Source organism: Theropithecus gelada, chromosome 7a (assembly GCF_003255815.1).
Source record: "Theropithecus gelada isolate Dixy chromosome 7a, Tgel_1.0, whole genome shotgun sequence".
NCBI lineage: Eukaryota > Metazoa > Chordata > Mammalia > Primates > Cercopithecidae > Theropithecus > Theropithecus gelada.
The window spans coordinates 32,687,212-32,713,389 of record NC_037674.1 but is presented as its reverse complement, the minus strand read 5'-3'; the positions used below and the strand labels follow the sequence as shown (position 1 = coordinate 32,713,389).

At 44.8% G+C, this 26,178-nt stretch overlaps 1 protein-coding gene across 1 annotated transcript in view; it reads right to left on the bottom strand.

The window, feature by feature from the left end:
- Positions 1-25,493, bottom strand: part of CGNL1 (cingulin like 1) — a 176,636-nt gene extending 151,143 nt beyond the window's left edge. Inside the window, exon 1 of the mRNA XM_025390493.1 lies at positions 25,429-25,493. The gene's annotated coding sequence lies outside the window, so the exon portion shown is untranslated. The remainder of the gene's footprint in view (positions 1-25,428) is intronic.
- Positions 25,494-26,178: the final 685 nt, after the last annotated feature.

Below are 26,178 nucleotides of genomic sequence, written 5' to 3'. Positions count from 1 at the left end.
CCTGCACTCGGCCTGCAATCCTCAATGGACAGATTCCATACTCCGCTCTGAAGATAAAACTCAGAGATCTGTACTCATTGTCATGAAGATGTAAAATCAGAATTGTAGCACTGTCCATTTCTTGTGTCTTTCTTGTGTATTTATTTTTCCTATTTTCCCCATACAGAATTTTGTTAGCAAAAAAAAAAAAAAAAAAACTATAGATGACCTGGGTCTTCAGGTGATTAAGCATGGCTTCAAAAAACAAGATTCTACTTTTCAAAAACTAATCAACCAAAATTGTGACCAATAATACAGAGTATTCAAATATGGACTACAATTAGAATTTGGGGATTAAATTAAATATTAAAGAAGTAGAGCGTGGAATCATAGTTATGAGAGGCTAGGAAAGGTAGGGAAGAGGGGAGGATAGGAAGAAGTTGGTGAACAAAGTTACAGCTAGATAGGAGAAATAAGTTAATAATTTATTGCACATTTTCAAATAGCTAGAAGATAGATTTCAAATGTTCACAATGCAAAGGATTGACAAATGTTTGAGGTGATGAATATATTAATCACCCTAAAGGACTTCCCTAAAAAGCCCACCTTCTATCTTACTGCTTCCTCCACCCCTCTGAGCGCTTTATATAAATCCTAATTTAGCCAATCCTCTATTAATGATCATCACACACTGTATACATATATCAAAATATCACTTTGTTCTCCCATAAATATGTACAATTATGTGCCAACTAAAAATAAAAGGAAAGAAGAATTTATGAGAGCAAAAATAAAATTTAAAGGGCGTGGATTTTCAAAATAATAAATTTTTTAAAAATATTCATGGTTGAACAACAAAAACATGGACTTAATGCATTTGGAGGAAACTTTGGGGCAATTTTTGTTAAAAATACAAGGCCTCTGCACCAAATGATAAAGTACTGTGTTCTCTATTCAAAATGCTGTTCCCACGTGTTAATCTTCAAGTGGGTTAAAACAATAGAGGTATATGTACCTTCCCAACAACCTGCCGGTTTGAGTAAACTCAGTTTACACCATGACTCCAGCCTGGTTTTCCAATATGCTCAGTTATTACGTTTGAAAGACTGGTTTTTCAAACAACACGCTGCCGCGAGGATCCCACTTTCCCACGGTGCCAGCGTTTGCTTCTCTGGGAGCCGGAGCACACAGTACTTCCCAGCACTGCAGGACCAGGTGCATGGCAGGCACACAATAAGAGCTGGCTTCCTTTCCCCTTTCCCTCTTCCTCCAAATAGAACAGGAAAACGGCGATATAATACAAACCTATAATACCACTTATTCTTTCTTCCTAGGCTTCTATTCATCGTTTTCCTATTTCATTATACGGCCATCCAAAATCCCCATTAACAGTAACTTGCTTGCAGGAAACAACCCCAATTTGCATTCAAAGAACAAAAAAGGAAAGAAAAGCATATATATATATATTTAAATATATATATATATGTAAATAAAAGCAGAGGGGAAAGAGGAAATATACCCAAATATTAACATGTGTTTATCTTCATGATAGAACTGAAAAGTTTTTAATTTTCATCTTACACTTTTCTGTATTTTCCAAATGCTTTACAATAAGCATCTTTTTTTTTTTTTAATCATTACAATTAAAAGTAAAAAAAAAGATTGAAATTTAAATGGTGCTGGGTGCGGTGGCTCACGCCTGTAATCCCAGCATTTTGGGAGTCCGAGGCAGGCAGATCTTGAGGTCAGGAGTTCAAGACCAGCCTGACCAACATGGTGAAACCCCGTCTCTACTGAAAATACAAAAATTAGCCAGGCATGGTGGCACGCACCTGTAATACCAGCTACTCGAGAGGCTGAGACAGGAAAATGGCTTGAACCCAGAAGGCAGAGATTGCAATGAGCTGAGACCACACCATTGTACTCCAGCCTGGGCGACAGAGCAAGACTCCATCTCAAAAAAAAAAAAGAAAAAGGAAAAGAAAGAAAGAAATTTAAGTAGTACAAGGTGTTCCACTTCATATTCTACAAATAATAAAATAGTGATAAAGACTACATAATCAAGAAAAAAAGGCTCGTGACATGTCAAAGGACACAGGAATAACATAAAATAATCTATACCCCACAATTAAAACTATGGGAAAAAATTAAATAATAAAATTATCATGGGGGGTTTTTCTCCTTTTTCTGGTTTCTGTAAAGTGATTCTATTACTTTTATAATTCAAAAATTAGCTTGTGAAGCACTATAAAAATTAATGTATAAAATGTACATCAAAAAATAAGTAAGACATCTTAAGGACCCGGTCTTAGTAATTCGCAAGACGAGATACTGAGAGAGTTAGGATCGGGAGCATCCTAATTCAGGAGTCAGTAATACCATTTTCTCCAACACTGCCACTCCGCCAAATGGAGGCAGCCTCCACAAAGGCCTGCGGGTCCCCTGTGGGTCACAGGCTGATGATGGAGGAGAACCGTGTTGACTGCTTCATAGCAACATTGGCTCCCTGCTTCAAAGCCAGCAATGGTTTACAAATGCCACAGACTCCAGGGCTTTTTGACCTCAGTCTACCATCCCCTGTTCACTTCCTCCCTGCAGCTACATGGGCTTCTGGTCTGTTCCTCCTCACATGCCTATGGTTTCTTCCCCCCTAGTCTCAGGTTCAATATCACCTTCCCAAAAAGGCCTTCCCTAAAAAGTCCACCTTCTATCTTCCTACCTCCTCTACCCCTCTGAGCGCTTCTCACAGCTCTCCAAGGAGACATGATCCACAACACTGACCTTCGATCTTCTTGTGAAGATCAATGTAAATCAGTCCCCAGATCGTCTTCGGAAACCCCACTTCTCATCGCTCTGGGCTTTGCTTATACCAAGGCCTAATCATTGTGTCTTAAAAGCTATGAGTTGGTGTACAGCCCGTTCCTACACTCAGCTCTGCCACGCACTCACCACTTGACCTGAGCAAGTCTTTCAACATGCCTGGTGCCTGTTTCCTTACCTATAAAAAGAGGGGATTAGGCTCACTCATCCTGACAGCCCATCCCAGCTCTAACATTTCCACATTTCATGATTCAGAAATATCATGATAAAATATTCTCTCAAAATGATGTGCATGTAAACATACACACTTTTAAATCATAGCGAGAATACTTTATTACTTTATAGCATAGCAGTAACGTGCAACCTTTTGAGAAAAGTTTAACAAGCAGGTCACAGCCAGCAATGCGTTCTCTCATTTTCTTGCTAATCCAGTGAAGATGTGTTCAAATGACACATGTGAATGGCAGAAATGTAAATACCAAAGAAACCATATAATAGGGAGAAGGGTACAGACTTCCTCTCCTACTGCTAGCTGGGCAGTCTCTGCTTCCCTCCCTCTTCTCCAGGTGAAGAACCATGGGTTCCTTGGCCCTGTTACAGGAAGGAGCTCCAGCCATGTTTTCTCTCTCTCCCCAAGTAGGCCACACTCAAAGGCATGGTGATAGCTCCTTCCTTGTGTTCCTAGAATTCATAAGAATATGGCTGTCTCCAGCCAGGTGGACTAATGGTTAGTGTAGCCAGGCAGAGAACACTTTTGATGGCTTTATAGCAACATTGGCTCTCTGCTTCAAGGCCAGCAATGGTTTACAGAGACCACAGACTACAGGGCTCTTTGACCTCGGTCTACCATCACCTGTTCACTTCCTCCCTGTGGCTACATGGGCTTCTGATCCATTCCTCTTCACATGCCTATATTTTCATCCCCCCTAGCCTCAGGTTAAATGTCACCTTCCGGAAGAAGCCACGTCCCAGAAGACTGACTTCTTTCTGCAAGACTTTAGGGAACCATGCCCTGAACCCACAGATTGATGTAATCTCTCCCAGTGCTCCAACAGTGCCCTATGCATGGATTCTACATTGGACTATGATTATATGATTTCTGAGTCTTTCTCTTCTCCTGGACTATAAACTCCTAGAGGGCAGAAATCAAGTTATATTCGTCATTACGTATCAGCACAACACCTTTCAGATAGCTAGAGCACTGTAATTGTTAAAATTGTTATTACCAGGGTAAGTCTATAGGCTATGGAATCAGAATCCATATCAAGTTTGATACAATGCAATTCTACCACACACCCACCAGAATGATGGAAATGAAGATGATAGGCAATACAGTGTTGACACCAGAGCCACTGGAACCCTCTGCTAGGTGGGAGTGTAGAAAACAGTTTCACACGGTGGCTCAAGCCTGTAATCCCAGCACTTTGGGAGGCCGAGACGGGCGGATCACGAGGTCAGGAGATCGAGACCATCCTGGCTAACACAGTGAAACCCCATCTCTACTAAAAAATACAAAAAACTAGCTGGGCGAGGTGGCGGGCGCCTGTAGTCCCAGCTACTCGGGAGGCTGAGGCAGGAGAATGGCGTAAACCCAGGAGGCGGAGCTTGCAGTGAGCTGAGATCTGGCCACTGCACTCCAGCCTGGGTGACAGAGCCAGACTCCATCTCAAAAAAAAAAAAAAAAAAAAAAGAAAACAGTTTCACAGTATAGAACACAGCTCCACCCCTATTAAGACCCAGCAGTGCTGACCTAGAAATATACTCAAGGAGCCACATACATATACAAAGCATGTACAAGAATGAACACAATTAGGCATATGGCGGCTCACACCGATAATCCCAGCACTTTGGGAGGGCAAGGCAGGTGGATCACTAGAGGTAGGAGTTCAAGACCAGCCTGGCCAACATGGCGAAACCCTGTCTCTATTAAAAATAAAAAATTAGCCAGGCATGGTGGTGTGCACCTGTAGCCCCAGCTACTTGGGAGGCTGAGGCAGAAGAATCGCCTGAACCCGGGAGGCGGAGGTTTTAGTGAGCTGAGATTGCACTACTGCACTCAAGCCTGGGCAATAGAGGAGACTTTGTTTCAAAAAAAAAAAAAAAGAGAGAGAGAGAGAGAGAACAATTAATAACAGCCAAGAACCAAAAACAACCAAAGTCCATCAACAGTAGAATTACTCTCTGTTCATTCTTGTACATGCTTTGTATATGTATGCAGCTTTTTTTTTGAGATCAATTACTGAGGCATATTTGTACATTAAACTATACAATAAGAAATGTAGCAATATATTTAGCAATGAGAAAAAACAAATTATTGCTACACGCAAATCCATGTATTTCACATCAATGGATGAATTTCACAAACATAATACTAAGTAAAAAAAGTCAAATACAAAGAATACATACTGTATGAATATGATTCTGTTTTTATGAAGTTCAAGAACAGCCAAAGCTTATCTGTGGTGATAGAAACAGAATAGTAGGCAACTTTGTTGAAAAATAACAACTAGGGGAAGCACAAGAAAACTTCTAGAAGATTCTTTGCATTATAATTTATGAACTTTTTACTTTTAAAAAAAAAACGTTTAACTCAGTTTGTACCATAGTGCTAACCACTTAGCAGCTGCATGGTCTTGGGCAAACGTCTTAACCTTAAGCTTCAGTTTCTACATTTGAAAATGAGGATAAAAACAAAACCATCCCCTACTTGATGGGAATGTGATGAGAATTAAATTAGGCAATGCACGTAGAGTGCTTAACATAATGCCCAGCACAGGGCAGAGCCCAATATACAACAGCAAAAATAGCAGCAGCAAAGTTCTACTGATGTCTTACTTGGTACCAGGCACTGCTCTTAGCTTTAAGCCCTTAATCACTGTGCAATACACCTCGCCCATCTCCTGTTCTTATTAACAAGTCAAGGCCAGACGCAAAGGCTGTGACCTGGGCATTCAGTAGCCGTCTGTGCATAACACGAATCACAACATTCATTTCAAGAAGGATGAATCACTAGTTATGCTGCTGCTGAGGTTTCAAAGAAAAGAAACTGGCAGAAGTCACACATTGGGATTATTTAGCTTCAGAAAGCAAAAGCTGCTTTTTGCAGAAGCAGGAAGATTTTATTCTGGTAAAATCACTCATGTTGAATTGAGGACTCATTTGGGAACTGAAGGAACTTATCTTTCTTCCCTAAGGAAACAGAAGAGACAACTAACACTCTGTTAAAAGTTATTCATGTTGACTAGCTAAATTTACTACCTTTTAATGCAGTTCAGATTTAAAATTAAAATAATTGGGTTTTTTGGGGGTTTTTTTGTTTTTTTTTTTGAGACAGAGTCTCACTCTGTTACCCAGGCTGCAGTGCAGTGGCATGATCTCGGCTCACCACAACCTCCACCTCCTGGGTTCAAGCAATTCTCCTACTTCAACTTCCCAAGTAGCTGGGATTACAGGCACACACCACCACACCCAGCTAATTTTTGTATTTTTTAGTAGAGACAAGGTTTAACCATATTGGCCAGGCTGGTCTCGAGTGATCTGCCCACCTCAGCCTCCCAAAGTACTGGGATTACAGGCATGAGCCACTGCGCCCAGCCAGATAATTGTTTAAGTACATGCTTACTGTGTAGTGACTGAAAATGTTGCTCATGAAGCAAGGGGCTCAGATCATGTAAGATCTTCTCCAGTCACACCACTAGGAATGCTCCTGACTGTGGACACTAAGCAGGGTCAGATCTGGTTAGTACTTGGAAGGGAGATTACAATAGGTCATTTGTAACACTGATACAATAGCCTCCAATTTACAAGACTAACCTGTACATTTGAGAATGGGCTCAATTCTCATGAATTGTGGCTTCAAATAAGAAAAAGCAAACTGCCTGATTTTGAACCCACCCCCACCATTTACTAGTTAAGTCACCTTAGGCAAGTTACTTAATCTCTCTGTATCTCAGTTCCTTGGTAAAAATGGAATCGACAGTGTTATTTTAAGAACCAAATGAGCCAGGCGCGGTGGCTCACACCTGTAACCCCAGCACTCTGGGAGGCCAAGGCGGTGGATCACCTGAGGTCAGGAGTTCGAGACCAGCCTGGCCAACATGGAGAAACCCCATCTCTACTAAAAATACAAAAAATTAACTGGGTGTGGTGGCATGTGCCTGTAATCCCAGCTACTCAGGAGGCTGAGGCAAGAGAATCACTTTAACCCAGGAGGCGGAGGTTGTGGTGAACCAAGATCGCGCCATTGCACTCCAGCCTGGGCAACGAGAGCGAAACTCTGTCTTAAAAAAAAAAAAAAAAAAAAAAAAAAATGGCCCCCATGTGGAGGCACAGGCCTGTGGTCCCAGCTACTCTGTATGTTGAGATGGGAGGATGGCTTGAGCCTAGGAGGTTGAGGCTGCAGTGAACCATGATTGTGCCACTGCACTCCAGCCTGGGTGATAGAGTGACAAGACGCTTTGGCTTTTTTAAAACAAACAAACAAAAAAGTTAATACATGTTAAGTACTTAGAACAGTATCAGGCCCTGTTGAGTGACACAGAAGTATTAGTATCATTAATTTTTATTATACTTTCTGATGCAGATGCAGAATTCATGTAAAATTATACAACTTAGCCACAAAAACTGCAGATGTAATATAGACTATCTGAAAACCAGAGGAGGTTATATACTAAGATCATGTCAAGTGAGCATGACATTTGGTCTTTGTAGTAATATTTACGCACACACAGAAACGCGCTTTCTCTCTCTTTCTTCTCTGTCTCTCAAGATTTCTCTCAAGGTCTGCTCTGGAACATAACGTACCAATGATCTCAGGTTCTTTGAATCCCAAAATGATCCCCCAAAAAAGATAATTTAAATATTACTTTTCTTTAAATATTACTTTTCTATTACTTTTTTAAAAAGATTAGTTAAATATTACTTTTCTTCCAAGTATATCGAAGAACCCATTAAACACACACACGCATATATGTACACACACACCCCCACACTGAAAAGGTACACTTGTTTTTTGCATTTCAAAAGCACACTGGAATCATTCCACTGCACATTAGAGGAGCAAAGTGGATGGTGTTCAAATACAGACTCTTCACCCTGTAGCAGAGGCCTACTAAGCTTTTACATTTTCCTCCAATTGTGAACACTGAAAGCTTTTCATTTTGTTCCAAAGGAAATGATCTTACCACAGCTCAACGATACTATCATTGTCTGAATAAAGTGGGTATCCGGTGGCCATTGCAGAAGGTCTAAATGCTAAAACCCAAGGGTATAGAAGTTAAAAGTAACTCAATAGAAATGTCAGTTACAACATTCTTTCTTTTGATTTATGACAATCAAACTCAGAACCCTGGAGCAAGGGAATTAAGAAGAATATGGCACAATGTAAGGGTAGCAGTCTACATCCCCTCCTTCCACCCTCGCCATTAAAAAGGCCTTCAATACCCATTTTATTTTTCTATATGGAAGAGAATTATACTTGAAAATACCACCACACATAATTCTTTCGTCTCACCAACAGGCATATGCGCACTCTTCTATATATTCTATATTCCTGATTCACCAATACTGGCCAATCAGGTTGAAAATCCCTCTCTCACAACTGTCATCTGTGGCTTATTGCCGTTATCAAAGTCACATCATTTTTATGTATTAGTCCAAGGTATCAAAGAACTTTGTATCTCCTTTAAAAAAATAACTGTTCATTCTATACTTAGTAGATTTTAAACATCTAGACTCCATTGAAGCTACTCACTATTAACACAGTTAGCATGAGATAGTGGTTTCTTGCCTTTGCTCTACCCTCAGTTGTAAAAACCTTACACGGCTTTATTATCCAGAACCTGGGACAGTAGGCTTCAGTAGGAAACAGATGACGAATAGAAAGGCTCATACTGACACTGATTCCTTAGCAATGAATTAGATTCTGGGAGCTCAAGGAAAAAGTAGGAAATGACAGCCATATTTCTCTGCAAGATAGATTTCCAGCAGAACGGACTTTCTTGCTGACTCGAGCTGCTTGGTTGGGTTTCAGCACCTCATAAACTTGTGTTAGGTCTTGACCTAAACACTCATTCATTCTTCAAATGTGTATTTGTCTCTACTAGGTAGAAGATACTGTGCCAGGTACCCCAAGAAATTTAAAATGACCTTCTTTCACTCCTGGACTTCTCCCCCTCCCCAACCTCCCTCTAGGCCAACCACACACAGCTAAATGCACTCCTATCCTCTCACACCATGTCTCAGATAATGCCCCTGTTAGGGCCTTGGTTTCCTCTCTTTAATTTCTCCCACCCCTACTAAGAAAACACCTATCACTTTCTTTTGTATTATAAAGGTAATACACATTGTGATATTTACAAAATTCAAGCAGCCAAGAAGGGCACGAAATGAAAAACAAAATTTCATGAAATGAAAACCAAAACCACACCACCATCCCACGGCCCAGAAATAACCATATCTCTTGGTTCCAGAAATTTATATTTGCAATAAAAAATTAAGACTTTTTTTTCGCCATCTTACGGTGCTGAAAAAAATTAAGACTTTTATTGTAATGGTATCAGGTGGGGGGAAAAAAAGAAAATTTTGAAGGTCTTTATTTTTGCAAACAAAAAAATGGGATCTCAGAATGCATGCTGATTTGCATCTTTTCTGTGCTTTCCTCCTTTCCTGCCTCTGGACATCACTCTGAATAAGGAAATGATGGGTGGAGCAGCAACAGCCACACTGAGATCATGAGGGAACAAGCTTGAAGGCAAACATCAAACACTGAGGCGAGGAAAGAGGAAATAAGCCTGGGTCTTTAAACTAACTCCCCCAACAGCCCAAACTTTGGACTTGTTTACATGAGGTAACAAATGTCATTTTGAAATGTCTTATTTAAACTACTTGTTAACCACTTTTTGCTTTTTTTAGTCCTATGTGAACCACCTTCAATTGAATTTTGTTTGCTTGCAAGTAAAAGCAGCCCCCCTGCCAAACCGCTCTCTAGACAGAAGCCAGTGAATTTATAATCCCGCACACAGCACGTGTGAGAGTGTCTGTCTCCTCACACCCTTGGCTTTACAAGGTTTTGGTCCCTAGATAGAAGCCCAGTGAATTTATAATCCCGCACACACCATGTGTGAGAGTGTCTGTCTCCTCACACCCTTGGCTTTACCAGGTTTTGGTTCCCATCTATTCCTGGTGCATTTTCACTAGTGGCTAGAGCCTTTTCTTCCTCAAAGTCTAGCAGCTCTTCACTAAAGAAATGGCCCACTGCGGCCGGGCGCGGTGGCTCAGGCCTGTAATCCCAGCACTTTGGGAGGCCGAGGCGGGTGGATCACGAGGTCAGGAGATCCAGACTATCCTGGCTGACATGGTGAAACCCCGTGTCTACTAAAAATATAGAAAATAAGCTGGGCGTGGTGGCGGGCGCCTGTAGTCCCAGCTACTCAGGAGGCTGAGGTAGGAGAATGGCGTAAACCCGCGAGGCGGAGCTTGCAGTGAGCGGAGATCGCGCCACTGCACTCCAGCCTGGGCGGCAGAGCGAGACTTCGTCTCAAAAAAAAAAAAAAAAAAGAAAGAAAGAAAGAAAGAAATGGTCCATTGCAAAGCAGTAACCGCAAGGCTGCTTATCTTTGGCCAGTATTTCATTCATTCTAATTCGCCTGTGTCATCCCATATGGGCACAAGGCTCACATGGCTTCTTCCAAAGCAGACTGTGTCATCACAGGGCCAGAATATACTGTAACACATGACACCTGTCCGGACTCTGCTAGACTATGACAATCATGTGGAAAGATAGGCAATAGACTGGGAACAGGGTGGCCTGGCTCCCATCTGCCACTTTTGAGCTGCTTGGCTGAAGACAAGTCACCTCACCTCCTGAAGCCTGTTTCTTTGGATGTAAAAGGCAGGATCTGGAAGCTACAGCCCAGGGTCCTTATGAAGATTGGGACATGGTGCATACAGGCACTGATGCTAACCTGTCACTGACTATTAAAGGTGGGACTTAGGCTGAGGCAAGCCCCTGGCCTCCTTCAACACTGTGGTCCTTCTTTGTCCTCTTTGCCCTCTCAGCTTGTCACACTCCTGCCACCACAGTTGGCAGCCTGTCAGGTCATGATGGCTGACCCAAAGAAAATCAGGCCCATCCTTCTGCTCCTCCCACAGATAGGCAGCACTCCCAAAAGCCCCATCGCAGTGAATGGATATGATCAATATCCAGCCAGCTGAGAGGCAGGGCATGCCAGCTAATGTACAGGAAATGCCAAGGCCTGGGCTGGTACCTGCACCAAATGCACACGATTTTCTACCCAGCCAGCCTAGGTCTTCCAAGCTCCCAAAAGGCTAGTTTGGCCCAAACTACCCTCTTCCGTCTTATTCATTCTCTACCATTGTGAATGGAATTATTGTTCTCAGTGCCTTTCTCCTCCACATACATTTACCTTCTTTGCCATATGACTTCGAGTTACCTCCTACTAGAACGGGCCAGGTATACTTCCTCACCCCGCTGGTGTGGGGCTTGACAATGCAATTTGTGTTGGCCGAGGGAATCCTGGCAGAACTGACAATGGGCCGGTTATACACCAAAGCTCTAAGAGGCTTCCAGCATTTCTTCTTGCCTTCTTATGCCTCTGTAATCTGCCCAAGGCGAGCTGGCCCTGCATATTTGTCACCCCTGCAGCCTGGGCTGCTGAATAAAACACATGTAGAATAGACCTCAATCCAGATGGAAACCTGGAGTCTGGCTTGGCCAAGTCAAGCCCAGCCTGGCTCAACCAAACCACACCCAACCGACAGCTGAGTGAGGGGAAAATGAACCTTTGTGGTTGTAAAGAACTGAGATCTGGGGCCGGGTGCAGTGGCTCACACCTATAATCCCAGCACTTTGGGAGTTCAAGGAAGGTGGATTACCTGAGGTCAGGAGTTTGAGACCAGCCTGGCCAACGTGGCGAAAACCCATCTCTACTAAAAATACAAAAATTAGCTGGATGTGGCGCGTGCCTGTAATCCCAGCTCCTCGGGAGGCTGAGGCAGGAGAATCGCTTGGACCCAGGAGGTGAAGGTTGCAGTGAGCCAAGATGGCACCACTGCACTCCAATCTGGACAACAGAGTGAGACTCCATCTCAAAAAAACAAATACAAAAAACTGAGATCTGGGATTGCTTGTTACACAGAAATATTAAACAGCAAAATCCAATACAACCATTGTAAGAGCAAATATAACTAAGTTTGCCTGGCACATAATGACACACAATGATAAAATATTTACACTTATGTTAAGGAAATCTGAATCCATTTATCATTCAAACACATACAGAGCACTCCTATACATGAGGCACCAGGCAAGGCCCACAGGGCCCTGAGTAAAAAGAAAAACACAAAGGTAACCAACTCCTGCAGGTGTCTTTTTGGTCAAGCGTAACTCCAAGCTTCCTAAACCCTATTGGGGGAGAGGGAAGGGTCTTGTGTTGAAAAAGTGTGTGCTCATTTCATTCATTCATTTACTATCCTGGGTTAAAACACAAAAGGCATGAAATTCAGCATCTGTGCATTTAAGTGAATTCTTACATTTGTTGATAGCAGAATCTACTTTTTCTACAAATATACTATTCACTTAAAAGACAGTTGGAAACTACAAGTTTTTTGTTTGTTTTTTTGTTTTTTTGAGATGGAGTTTTGTTCTTGTTGCCCAGGCTGGAGGGGAACCTGAATCATTTTTAATGAACTCCTTGGTTCCACTAATCTTCATTTATTTGCTGAGCACACTGATGCCCCAGGCACGTCATCTGTAACTTTGCTAGAAAGTAGCACGCACATCATTCCTAGTTCCAAACCCCAGCTGCCCAGGTGCAGCCACTGATCACGAATTATTTTAAAGGAGAGTTGACATCCCCTAGTGCCCAAAATTTAAATTTAAAAAGGAAAAAAAAAAAAAAAACCTCTCTATAGTTTGATTCCAAAGTCTTCATTTTTACCTTTAGAATTTTATTTCATCTGCAAATGTGAAGATTCCTCCTCTAAAGGACAATGGAAAAGACAAGTTTCAGCCACACTCCTTCTTACATTCACCTCCTCTCAGAAAGTCATGGAAGACTCCCACATCTAATAGCCTTTGCCATGAAGTCTTTCCAACAATCTTTTGGAAGTCTAAATAAAATCTATATCCACTGGTTTGTCCTTCTTCCCACATTTATTCTCTCCCTCGGAGAACTTTAATAGATTTGCCAAAAGCATCATTTCTCCATATGCGAGTCATGTTTTCTTTACAGTCCAGTGGCATCACCCTGTCCCATGGATTGCACAAGGCTGCCAGGTATGGAAGCAAATTAGCTCTGATAACAAGAAGTATTTCTATGATTCTAACCAGGAACTCACCAAAGTGAAGTGTCAGTACAGTCATGAGAGCACACACATCGACAGCTCCCTCTGCAGACACTGCTCCGAGCACTAGACACACAAGAATTCATAGAACAGCACCCCGGAGCCAGGATTCAGACCCGGGCAGTCCAGACCCAGAATCCAGACTGCTACCTACCCACCTCTGCAGCCTCTACAAATCCCCAGCGCATGCCAGTGGCTCGGGGCTCCCCTCACCCTCACCCTCCTGTCCTCGTCCAGCACAACGAGAGTCCTCAGAAAAGCAGTACAAAGCAAAGACCACCCCAGAATTTTATTTTAGCTTTTCCCAGGACTCCTCTAACGACAACTCTGGAGTTTTCTCGGAAGCTAAAGCAGCCTGCTTCCTCTTCTCGGGGCCTATTGACCTCTCCAGAATCAGAGAAAAAAGTAGAGCCTCCGCCAGCTCTCAGGAGCCTGGCGCTGCTCTCCTAAATGCTTTAATCTCTGCCCACTGAAGCTTCCCCAACACTGCAGATGAGGTCAGAAGTGGGGCAGGATAACTGCCCTTCCCAGGTAGGGAAATGCTTCACCTCCTTCCAGTCCAGTCTCTCTCCCAGGAGCTGGTTTTACATATCTATGTGGCTTTCAGCCTTGCTGAATCTTCTACTACTGGCAGCTGAGGGGGGCAGGATAGCCAAGAATGTCCTCCACCCCCTGCCCAGCCCCCATCTCTGATCCCAGTCTGGGTCAATGACAAGCTACAAATCTGGCCCAGGCCTCCACCTGGAAATCTAAAGCAAAGGATATTATTAAAGTCACAGGTTAAGGATCACTCACTCCACAGCTCCTCATTTAGAAGCCTACAGTGGCGTCAAATGTAAACACTTCCCAAGAACGCTTTAAAACAGGGGGAGGTTTTTATTAAACGACTTAATTGAGGGCCACTTCTCATTGTGGGAAGCTTTTAAACTGATGAATAAAAGGGGCCTGGTGGTGTTTTCCAGACACTTGTTTTTAAAACCTGTCACGCAGTCACAGGGAAATGAAGCACCACTCAGGGCCCCCATGTGTGCTCCTGCCGCTAATTCTTCCGCAGAAGTAAGACACCTAAAAAGACCTACTCCCCAGCACCAAGAACCCGGCATGAGGGCTTCATTCCATATTCATTTCAAGGGTCATTAGAAGTACTGGATGGGAAAAGTGGAAAAAATAAGGCTGGCCAAGAACGATCAAAATCAATGAAGAAAGATACTTTAAAACTTGAAAACAGAGTTTTCATGACTTAAGAGAACCACAGGCCTGATGAAACTGAGGCTTGGGTTGCTCTGCAAAAAAGACACCAGGTAAAAAGTGGTGAAGTGCTGGTGCACGTTACAATACACAGATGACACCTTGAAAACATTATGCTAAGTGAAAGAAGCCAGATGCAAAAGGCCATCTATTGCATGAAATACATTTATACGAAATATCCAGACTAGGCAGTTCCATAGAAACAGAAATTAGACAAGTGGGCTCGTGGAGAAGGAGTGGCTGGGGGAAGGGAGGAATGTGGAGTGACTGCTCAGCGGGTCCAGGGTTTCCATTTAGGGGGATGAAAAAGTTTTGGAATTAGATAGTGGTGATGGTTGCGCAACATTGTGAATGTACTTAATGCCACTGCACTGTACACTTTAAATTGGTTAAAATGGAGACTTTATGCTGTATTTTACCACCAAAAAAAAAAAATACCAAGAACCAGAAAGATCCTTTCTCAGCTCCTAAATCAGGAGCACTCTCTTCATCTGAGTAAAAATACACAAGCTACAAGCCAACATCAAATATTATTTTACTAACAGCAAGTCATTTATTGAGCTGAGCTCGCATCTTCACGGCACACCTCACAGGACAAGTCGCTGAAGCCTCACACCCATCTTCAGCTGGGTGTTATTGTCGCCACTGTCATTATCCTCATTTTACAGGTGAGGAAACTGAGGTGCAACGGGGTCAAGTAGCTAACCCAGGGTCACACAACAAGCACGGGAAAAGCCAAAGGTTGTACACAGAGCAGCCTGTGAGTGGCTGACCTCATGCTGTCAACCACTGGGCCACACTGCTTCCTGAATCACATACCCTGCTGCAGGAACTGCTTGGGGGGCCTCATACCATGCCGATAACACTGATATTCCTTGACTGTTGAACCCCTATCATTTTTAGTGTCCTTGACTGAGTGATCACCTATGAATTGCATCCCCTGAAAAACGCCTTCAAAAGGCGTACCTTAGGAATCACACTAGCACATTCACATGCGAAGAGCTAGTTTCACACGTGCAGAGTCAGAGCAACATGATGAGATGGGAGGCTGACATGATTACCTACCTGTCCTTTAACAGGGGAGAAAAGCAAGGCTCACAGTCTGTAGCAGTGCAGGCCCCACTCCACCAAGGTCCTCCGCAGGGAATGGGTTTAACCACCCCAGAGGCTAAGCGGTTTCACTGGTTTTAGCATGGCTATTTATATGTAAACGATGCAAGCAAGTTTCAAATGAAGTTAAGGCATGCTTAATGGAGAGAAAAGGAGGTGTTCCCACCTCAGGGGCACCTGTGGGATAACCCAGAGGCATCAATAAAACGTTAAATTCCATTCTTTCCACCCTACTTAAGAAAGGAGGGATCTTTGTCCTTGGCCAATAGCTCCCTTAGATCAGAGATGTTAAAAACAGCTACCATTGTTTGAGGTTCCACTTTGCCAGGGTTTCTTAGCCTTGGCTCTACTGACATTTTAAGCCAGATAATTCTTGTGGGGGACTGTCCTTTGAATCGAAGGATATTTAGCAGCATCCCTGGCCTTGGCCCATTAGATGCCAGGAGCCATCACCACCCCAGTCATAACTACCAAGAATGTCTCCAGATATTGTCAAATGTACCCCCGGGTTGGGAGATGGGGGGAGGCCCCGTTTGAGAACCACTGTACTATGTCAAAGAGATGTGGCTTGACTGTATGTAGTAGGCATTACATCTATTTTACAGATGAGGAAACGAACCTGAAATGGAAGAGGAACCAAAGAGCCATCACTCCTAGTGATCATCAAATAGAGCTTGCAATCCAAGTAAGTGAGACCTTTATTGGTCCCACAGTGTGAAGAAGGAATGAAAATACAGGAGATAAAACAACTTTCTTTTTCTCTGTCGCCCAGGCTGGAGTGCAGTGGCACGATCTCAGTTCACTGCAATCTCCGCCTACTACAGGCATGCACCCCCACGCCCAGCTAATTTTCTGTATTTGTAGCAGGGGCAGGGTTTCACCATGTTGGCTAGGCTGGTCTTGAACCCCTGATCCCAATTGATCCACCTGCCTCGGACTCCCACACTGCTAGGATTACAGGCGTGAGTCACTTCACTCAGCCCAAGGTGAAACTACTTTCTACTGGCTCATGTATTTAAATGTTATACAGGAAAATGGATGGTGGACTTGAACCTTACCAGGTATTTGGTCCTCAACTGCAAAGAAAATATATTCTGCAGACCCTGATGACAAGAGCAGCTCCAAACAATGCATGGAAGTCTGAAGGGCCTCCTTTACTCACTCAATAGTCTGCAAGCTGGGTGTAGGGATGTCCTTCAAATAAGAAATGCTTTAAGCAAACAAGCAAAAAATGATTCACCGTGAGAACTTGAAATGCATACAAGACAGCATGCTTTTATCAAAAATTTTCTCCCGTTATTTTTGCAAAACACTCCCCACACACTCTCACTCTTAAGGTTTGTCTGTTTTTCTGTTTAGACATCACTGTGGCTGCTAGAGATAGAGGAAATACAAGGATGTCAAGTTTCACAACACTGTCTTCCTTCCTTCCACAAAGCTTTATTGAGTACCTATTTTCTACCAGACACTAGGTATACAAGGTCAGTAAAGAGGTCTCATGTCTTTAAAGGTTTGTTTGAAAGTTTATAGGAGTTAAAAAAAAAAAAAAAAAAAGAAAGAAAGAAAGAAAAAAAGAAAGTTTATGGGAATTCAGACACACAAACAAAGAGCACTGATGTTCTCATTGCTAAGATAAAGGCATATACAGGCCATCAATAATTTGTTGGAGAAATGCATGAGTGGGTGAGTTCAAGGAATGAATGAAGAGCAGGTGCAGCATTCAGGCCTCTGTGTTTAGAGAGATGGTAGCTGTGAGCAGAGCTCAGAGCTGGACAGCAAGGGTTTGAACCCCAGATTTCAGCACTTTGACAAGTTACCCAATTTCCCATGGCCTTGTTTCTCTCGCCTGTAAAATGGTTTTATGATCGTACCTATCCCATAGAATTGCTATAGTAAAAGCTCTAGGACGGGGCTGGAGGCAAATACTCTGGGAGCATTTGCTATTATGAGAATTTCTCATCTTGGGCAGGTCTCCTGGAAAGTGTCTGGCAACTGTCTCCCTCTTTTGTACCCCATCCAGCTGCCTCACACCCAGAAAGTTGGACTCAGGCCTGCAGGGAGAAGCAGTCATGCCATGAGCAAGCCAGGCCTGGAGAATCAGCTAACTGGCGCTTATCTCCCACCCCCTATTTCCCCTCTCCCTTCACCCTACCTTCTCCTCCCACCCCACCCCACTCCCCAAAGCTTATAGGTGGCCCCAGGCAGCACAGACTGTTAGGGCTGAGCCAGTCTGGCCACATCCAGAGCAAAGGCATTTAAGCCCTGAACCTGAAACTCACAAGTAAAAGAAATCTGAAGTTTGGGCTGGGCACGGTGGCTCATGCCTGTAATCTCAGCACTTCGGGAGGCCTAGGTGGGTGGACGGCTTGAGTTCAGGAATTAGAGACCTACCTGGGCAACATGGCAAAACCCCATTTCTACAACACACACACACACACACACACACAAATTAGCCAGGCATAGTGGCCTGCCTCTGTGGTCCCAGCTCCTCGGGAGGCTGAGGTGGGAGGATCACTTAAGCCTGAGCCTGGGAGGTTGAGGCTGCAGTGAGCTGTGATCACACCACTGCAGTCCAGCCTAGCCAACAGAGTGAGACTATCTCAAAAAAAAAAAAAAAAAAAAGGTCAGGTGTGGTGGCTCACGCCTGTAATCCTAGCACTTTGGGAGGCTGAGGCAGGCCATCCTGGCTACACGGTGAAACCCCATCTCAACTAAAAATACAAAAAATTAGCCGGGCGTGGTGGGGGGCACCTGTAGTCCCAGCTACTCAAGAGGCTAAGGCAGGAGAACGGTTTGAACCCAGGAGGCGGAGGTCTGGGGAGCTGAGATCGTGCCATTGCACTCCAGCCTGGGCAACAAGAGCAAAACTCTGTCTCAAAAACAAAAAAAAAAAAAAAAAGAAAGAAAGAAAGAAATCTTAAGTTTGTTAAACTCCGCCCTGCAATCCCTTTGCAAGCTATTTTCTCTCTCTTATCTCTCCATTCTTTATCAGGTCCTCTCCAGCACCTAAAGCTTTCACAGTAATCACCACTCTAAGTGAACGGTCCAGGTTTTTGATACTTGATTAGGGCAAGGAGAGGCTAATCAACTTTTCAGCTGCTGCTGTGTGATTCTGAGTAAGTCATTGTTTATAGAAAGGAAGATAAAAACCACACAGGCAAAAAAGGTGGGGAATCAAACCTTTTTTTAATACTATCAGCTACAAAAAAGTTCAAGGATATATATTAGTTCATAGGATATACTAGAACCTCTTCATGACTTTGAAAACTGGGCCATTTCTTTTTCTTTTGTAATCAAGTCAAAAGAGCCCCATTGTTGAGAATCTGACAGTCCTAGTTGGAATCCCCAAACTCCCAGCCTTACAGAGGAAGGGGCCCTCACTTGGAAAACGGGACTAACAACACTCCCATCACAGGACTCCTGGATAGTCCTGGTCACAGTCGTTCCTCTTCCCTGTGTGGACTATAAATTTGCAAGGGAAAACAGAGGGCCTGTATTGGATGCAATGAAACACAAAGATATAAAACTAAGGGAAGAGGTCAAAAACAAGAAAATTCTTGAGGCCAAAACTAGAGGTCATCTTACCTCAATCCTCCAGCAAAGAGATCAGTAACAGGAAAAGATGATTAACAATCAAGGAGCTGTACAGACCTAACACACTACAAAGCAATGACCTGAACGATTACGTACTCTACCAAAGCAAAGCAGAAATCCCTGTGATTGGGCAGCAGGGAAGAAACTCTGCCCTGTAAACAAAAAGGCTTCTGGCCAGGCTGGCAGAAATATTGCATGTTCATAACAAATGCTCTGTGCACTAATCCCAAACACTCCAACTCCATGACGACCCTCCACTAACTCCCTGGAAATGTTCCCTGGAGCTGATCCTTCTTGGGTTGAAAGATTTAGCTAGTGCCCATTGTAGTAATGAACATTCATTGACTAGCCCTGTTTTAAACTCATCTCTAATTATAACTCCATATGGCCTCTAAGCCCTTACTACCTGTAATTTTAAGAGCTGGAGGTAATTACTATGCAGTTAAGTTTTGTTTTTGTCGCAAGTACCACATAAACAGGAATTGGATGTGCACAGCTTCGTTTTACTATAGAATACCCAACACTGAATTTTGTTTTTAATCTCTTACCCAACAACCAATTATCTACAGAAACTCAGAGGTTTGCAGACTTTGAAGAAAGGTGGAAATCACGTTTCTCTAACCTAGGATGTGGGACCCGTTCAGAGCCTTTCTGGACAGCCTAATCTACCCTCTTCTTTAAAACACCTAGAAAAGCAGTAGTCCATAAAATTTCCCTTTGATCACAAGGTTGCAATGGTCTTTAGTGGAATACCTTCTCTTTAGGTCTGAACTGATTTACTATTTTCCTCTACCTCATCTAGTAGAGACTGTGATGGTAAAAAGAAGTTGTAAGAACACAATTTCTTTTTTTTTTTTTTTTTTTTTTTTTTTCTGAGACGGAGTCTCGCTCTGTCGCCCAGGCTGGAGTGCAGTGGTGCGATCTCGGCTCACTGCAAGCTCCGCCTCCCGGGTTCACGCCATTCTCCTGCCTCAGCCTCCCGAGTAGCTGGGACTACAGGCGCCCGCCACCTCACCGGGTTAATTTTTTGTATTTTCAGTAGAGACGGGGTTTCACCGAGTTAGCCAGGGTGGTCTTGATCTCCTGACCTCGTGATCCGCCCACCTCGGCCTCCCAAAGTGCTGAGATTACAGGCATGAGCCACCACGCCCGGCGGAGAACACAATTTCTTAATCAGTTCGGCTTAGAGGAGCAAGAAACAGTAGAGAGAACTTAGCTTTGTATTCAGACAGACCAGAGCACTCTCGAACTTCAACTCTGCCATTTTCTTTTTGTTGTTTGTTTCTAAGACAGAGTCTCACTCTGTGACCCAGGCTGGAGTGCACTGGCATGATCATGGTTCACTACAGCCTCAACCTCCTAGGCTCAAGCCATCCTCCCATCTCAACATACAGAGTAGCTGGGACCACAGGCACAGGCCACCACACCAGGCTAATTTCTGTATTTTTTGTAGAGGCAGCATTTCACCATGTTGTCCAGGCTGGTATTGACCTCCTGGGCTCAAGGGATCCACCTGCCTCAGCCTCCCAAAGTGCTGCAATTACAGGCATGAGAACTTTGCCGCTGTCAAGTACTATGCACCTTTGCAGGATTCAGCACCTCCTTGGACCTCAGTTTCCTCATCTGTAAAATGAGGTCACTGCCACCTGCCTCTCAGGAATGTAAAGGGTTTACAGTAATGAAAGAAATGTGCTGAGCGTGATACCTGGCACTTGAAAGACAGTCAATAAACAAATAGTAACTACTATAACCATGAGGTTATTAGCCCAATGGGTCAGCTATTTGGAAACCACCTACCCAAGGGAAAAACAGTGTGAAGTCCAGTTTTCAGCCTGCCCAAGGAAGCCTGAGCTAAAGCGACCATGGGATGATAAGAAACCAATGTCTGCCCATTGGCAGGAGAAATAACCACAAACCAAACCACTCGCTCCAAAAAGTGTGCAGCTGCGGCTTTCACACTGCACTTTGTATTCTCCTTCCAGCTCTGTTGCAGAGGTAGCCACTACTAAGCTTACTTTACCAGTTACTAATGTGCCAAACACGGATCCAGCCACATTCTCCATGAGCTTCCCACCCACAGCAAGTACCCCTGTTCAGCACACTCCAGAAGCAAAAGACACCTGCCGGAATCTGGTCTCCTTCTCCACCTCCCACCTCCCCTTTGCAAGATGGGTACCTGAGCCCTTCCTGCTCCTGGAGTCAGACACATCCAAAATCAGTCATTTGGTGTGTGGGCCTAATAGAATAAGCCTTAATGTAAACCCAAGTAAAGCATGTCTTATGCCTCCTGTGCCAATGAACTGATGAGGCATCTACCCAGGCGAGGCTAGCCAGGTGCCCCATAGTACCCCACAGGCTACTGTGTTCCTCTTGATTAGAAAAGTTCCTAACTTATTGCAACCCACGGTTTACATCCCCACCTGACTCAGGCTCCTTAAGGCAGGAACCTTATCCTGTTTACCAACAACTCTGGGTAATACATAGCTTTTGCTAGTAATAGGGGCATCATAAAAATGTGTTCGGCCGGGCGGGCGCAGTGGCTCATGCCTGTAATCCCGGCACTTTGGGAGGCTGAGGCAAGCGGATCACCTGAGGCCAGGAGTTCAAGAACAGTTTGGCCAACATGGCGAAATCCCATCTCTACTAAAAATACAAAAATAAGCCGGGTGTGGTGGCACATGTCTGTAACCCCAGCTACTCAGGAGGCTGAGGCAGGAAGGATTGCTTGAACCCAAGAAGCGGAGGTTGCAGTGAGCCCGAGATCACATCACTGCACTCCAGCCTGGGTGACAGAGCAATCATCTCAAAAACCAAAGACAAACAAACAAACAAACAAAAGACACCTTAGTGTGAATTTAAGATGAAGCACTCTCTCCCCCAAGGATATTGGCTTGAGGAATGGAGGAGGGTACATGAAGAGAGAAGTAAAGGTAAAGGGGGTTGCAACTCGGACACACCGGGCTGAAAACAGTAAGCCTTCCCTCCTCGGTAAAGGTCAGTCAACCCTGGTGCTATTTCCATCCCCCACCCCGTTCCCTTTTTTATTATTTTATTTTTTCCTTTTCCATTTTCAGGGTTTTCATGTCATAACTGGTTCTTGATAACAGCAATGTCACATGCCTGAAAAAAGTAAGCACTTGGTCATCCAGAGAAAATTACCCAATTTTCAGTTTCCCTTAAACTTTGTTTTCCTGCTCTGATGCCAACCTCCCAGTCATGCCACCGCCCTTTAGTGCCGAGATCAGAAGACGAAAAGAAAGGAAAAGCATACAATCAGTTAGATATTTTTAAAAGGTCAATGGCATCTCTTAGATAAATGGGTTCCATGGGGAAAGAGAGTTAGGAGGCCATTAAATTTCTTTAACTCTCCTTCACCCACCAGCACAAGCAAATTAAACAAGGGAAAAAAAAGGAAGCCAAAAGGGCAGTCAATTCTTAAGACAAACCAAAGGCCTTTTCTAGTTGCGGTATCCCCTTTCCCTAAATGGAAAAGTCTCTCACTAACTCTTTCTTCATATTTTTCTTCACTTACTTTATTCTAATCACTTTAGGATATTAGAGCTGCTACTCCAAAGTGAGAAATTGCAATAAATGTGCTTAGGCCCACATTGACATAAACTTTTTTTTTGGCGGGGGGCTGGGGGGAGGTCAAGTGTATTATTATATTCACAGTGTAACTACTGCTGTTCAGGTGTGACTTTTCAGACACCATGAATTCAACAGCATCCTCGAATAAGCATTTTTCTTTTCCCAATTGAGACAAGATTTGCAAGTTAACAAACCATTTAATAATATGGCTTCATTTTGTTGTCATGGTCTCTCACACACACACACACACACACACACACACACACAACAGTAGGAAAACACTTTCCATATGGTCTTGCTCCCCAAAGGCTGATGATTCAGGTCAGGGACACCCTGTAAGACCATGCGCTCCACGTAACCTCCATTTCAAGCCAGAGCCAAGACAATGAAGACGGCTCCCACAGGGTGCACACCTCCAGCAAGTGAATACAGTAATAGCAGCAGAGCATGGTCGTGGAAGTTGGAGAAAAGAGAGAAAACCAAGTGGGCAAAATTATGTCATTTTTGTATTTTTCAAAAGGAATGTTCTTTGGACGTATATGAGGAGCTAGAAATGAACATAAATGTTCTTTCACTTTGGCAAGGCATTCTTGAAAGAATGTCATCCCACTGCTAATAAAAATATAATATAGGCCGGGCACAGTGGCTCACACCTGTAATCCCAGCACTTTGAGAGGCCGAGGTGGGCGGATCACCTGAGGTCAGGAGTTTGAGAACAGCCTGGCCAACATGATGAAACCCTGTCTCTACCAAAAATACAAAAGAGTAGCCGGGCATGGTAGTGGGTGCCTGTAATCCCAGCTACTTGGGAGGCTGAGGCAGGAGAATCACTTGAACCAGGGAGGCGGAGGTTGCTGCGAGCCAAGATTGCACCATTGCACTCCAGCCTGGGTGACAAGAATAAAACTCCGTCTCAAAAAAAAAAAAAAAAAACCATAGAGGGCCACCCCCTAAGAAAAACTTAAAACCACTGATTTGTGGTCAGGTAGCAACATCAGGGTGGAAATCTAATACAAACATCATACTTGGGGTACAAAAGGAAATTAACCAAGATCCCAGAGACTATGACATGACTAACAAGGACAGTGAAAACACATTTTCTCAATAAAATATATGACCTAATTCAGCCAATATAAGCATGGTTACATTTTCCTTAGTCCTACTTCTCTATCATTTTTAAGATCATGTGACAGGTGTCTCAGGTGTCATCTCAGATGTGCCATGCTATACACTGTGTTCTGTCTGCAGGGCTTCATCATACTTCCAGAATAAGTTTAATCTACAAAAATGCACTTATGTTAACACAAATATCAACCACAAAACGTTAAGGATGTTGTTAGCGTTGGCTTCTTGAAGGAAAATTCCCCACATTTATGCAACTCCATTATCTATGTGGGGGAGTCTCGGGAAGGTCTCCAAGAGCTGACCAAACCCTAAAGTATTTTTTCTCCTTTTAATCTGAAATTATTTCTGAATATGACACGTCAAATTATCACTTGGTTTTCCCTGAATAGGACAACCCTGTATTATAACCTTGACCCTGACAAGGACTCCTTGGTTCTAATGCCTACACTCCCAGCTCCTTGGCAGAAAGGGCCCCGGCAGTATTGACTGTAAACAGAGAGGTAGAAACAAAGGGAACTTCAGTAAAGGCACCATCTACTGTCTAAAGTTGGAATGCACCAACCAACAGGTTCTTCAGGTGGAGAGGTGGATTAAGGAAGAGTTCAGAGGGCCTGAGATGAGTTCTAGATCAGGACTGATCTTTAGCCGTCGGAAGAGTGGCTGGTGGGAGCAACCAGCAAAGCAGAGGTTTTCAAACTTGTCTGCACATTAGAATCACCTGGGGCGTCTTAAAAACTCCATTGTCCAGGCTGCGACCCAGGGAAGCCGAATCCAGATCTCTGGGAGTAGGACACAGGCACCAGTATTTTTTAAGACTCTCCAGATGTGCAGGCAAGTTTGAGAACCAATGCCTGCAAAAGCATTCCCAGTGAGCCTTGAGCAACGTTTTGAGCGGCATAAGCAGAGTTGGGAGGGCAGCGGCCTTAGGGTGAAGGGGAACACACAAAGCAAATATTCAAAGTTTCAAAAATCCTGTGTAACTAACTCCAACATGACAGCCAATTACCTGTCTAGAGGCCAAACAGTGATGCAACTTGGAAAAGTCCCGGGGAGAGCCAGAATGTGTGCTCCAAGTGAGGCGGGGGCTCTCGGGGATGACCTGCTTGGGCGGTGCAGTGGTCGGGAGGATCCGGGAAGAGAGAGGCCACACGCCCCTTTTTGTTCCAGGGCATGGTCTGGCCGAGCACGCCGAGGACTTAGGTACGACAGGATAGGTCAGGGACTGCTTCGCGTGGGTCTCTCCCAGCTGTCACTAGAGCCGGAGGGTCCAGGCAGGGGTGCGAAGGCACAGAGCCCCTCTTCACTAAAGGGAGGTCCTGCAGGGCCTCCTCCCTCCCACCCCGCCGCGAGGCGGGTTCCCCAGGGATTGCCCGCATCTGTTCTGCGCCTGTCCTCGGCTGGGCGCGGCGCGGGAGTCCGGGTCGCACCTACCAACCCCAGGACCAGCGCGGCACCGAGAGCGGACGCCCGGACTGAGCACAGCGCACCTGGCTGAGCCCGAACGCCTGGGGGTCCCGCCGCCCTGGGCGGCACCTAGCATCCTGGAGCCCGGCTCCCGGCGCACACCCGCCCCGCTCCCGGTCGGAGCTCACTCACCGCCGCCGCCGCCGCCTCCGCCTCCCGCGTCCAGCTCCCGCCGCAGCCAGCAGAGCCCGGCCGGAGTGGAGGGGCCGCTGCGCCGCCAGGAGGCCGAGCGAGCCCGCGCCCCGCCCCGCAGCCGCCGCCCGCCCTCCCGGGAGGAGGGGCAGGGGCCGGCCGGGGGCCTAGACCCGCCGGGGCTGCAGCGGGCCCAACCCTCCCTTCGATCCGCCCGCGGCCGGTCGGGACGAACCTCCCCAGGCACCATCGCACGACCCGCCCTCTGCTCCGCTCGGCCCCAGGCTGCGCTTAGACTTCACCCTTCCCCGGAGCCGCTTGTCCTTCCACCTCCCCTCCGCCTTCACCGTGTGTATTTCTTGTCCCAGCCTCGGCCTCTCCAAATTCCTGGCCTCCAGGAAGCCCTCCCTATTTCGCGCTCCCAACTGCTCCGAGCTCAGTTTACTCCTTTCCCTTCCTTTCCCTGCTCAGTCTTTTTCCCCCTCGCTGTCAGAAACTTAAGGGATACCGCTCTCTGCCACAGCAAACCCACACCTATTTATTGAGCACCTACTATGTCTAGACACTGGTGGGGAGGGAATCCCACTTGGGCGGTAACAACAAATGTCTGTTTCTGTTGAAGAGACAGGAAGGTGGGGTGCTTCGTAAGGTGACACAGCTGGCGGTAGTAGGGCTGGGATTCCAATACAGTTTTTAGGTCCTTGTTTAGACCCACTCCACGGTAAACTGCGGCATGCCTCTCGCTAGCTGTGA